Raw genomic sequence first — 1,279 nt, forward strand, 5'->3', positions numbered from 1 at the left:
CCCGGTATGTGCACTTCAGTTATCGGGTTTACTAAATGGATTTTATATTCGTGATATCTTATTATATGAAGATCCGTGTAAAATTTTATTTTATTTTCCCCTTTTCTTTATACATGTTGTATGTTGTGCCATTTTTTTTGCACAAGGTATAATCAAAGTCGCTCACATACACGAAGCATACACTCACCCCTAGACGCATGCACGCACACCCTACCCCTATTAGCATTTTTGAGAGACAGAGCTGGTACATCATCTTGAGATTGATGAAGTTGCCACAGACGAATTTGCAGTCGACAGGAATGTCTCCTCCCACTGTTGAAATAAATCTAGAAAAATAAAAGCACCAATGTGAATTTTAGAACTTAAACTCTGGTAGGCAAGGGATACCACTGTCCTCCTAACTATCCAACCACAGGTTGTTGTGCCACTTGACTAAGACTTGGTTAAGTCTCAATCGATTGAGATCTAGCCACCCCCTTCAATTATGTGTCGTGTGAGGGGAAAGTCCACTAGGGTGCGAAACCCTTTTTTTTCTTTTAATTTTTTTGACGGAACCTCGTCACAGGGCTGGGAGCTCCTGAATTGCATATTGAAGAAGAGAGTTGGTCCGGTTAATAAGGGAAACCGGACCCAAAAACCATACATGGCATCGATTAATTAAGGGAAACCGGTGAAGACCACACACACCGGACTAGCACTCAAGGAACATCGTCCGAGCCAGATACAAGGGTGCCGAGGCCCAAGACCATCGTCAACACAACATACTCGACCAAGACAACCACCAGGGCCGGCCCTGAGTTCGGTTTGTATCTTCCCCTCTCGTTAGGGTTTTTTTCCTCTCGGCGGCGGCGATCGCCGTTCTCCCGTAGAGATTGCTCTACCCTTCTTCCTTCGCTCATCGATGCTGCTAAGGCCTTCGGTCTCACTAGAGGTGGGCGCTGAGGAACGATGGGGACAATACCGCCAGCGGATCAGAATCTCTCGGGCAAGAAACCTATGGAGGATATCGCATCTGGATCCGGCACGACTGTGTTCGATCTGGAGGCAATGATGGAGCAACTTGGATTGAAGGAGGATGATCTCCAAGATGTAGTGGTGGAGGACGAGGAGCTGCCGGAGGAAGCAACTCGCTGGATGGCAATCGCTAGGGTTCACACGGAGAAGCCCTACAGTAAATATTGGTTCTACAAGAATATGAGGGTAGCATGGGACCTGGCAAAAGAAGTAAAGATCAGGCCCCTAGAGGAGAACCTATACACACTGCAGTTTTCGTGTCTCG

Source organism: Triticum dicoccoides, chromosome 2A, assembly GCF_002162155.2.
Source record: "Triticum dicoccoides isolate Atlit2015 ecotype Zavitan chromosome 2A, WEW_v2.0, whole genome shotgun sequence".
Classification (NCBI taxonomy): domain Eukaryota; kingdom Viridiplantae; phylum Streptophyta; class Magnoliopsida; order Poales; family Poaceae; genus Triticum; species Triticum dicoccoides.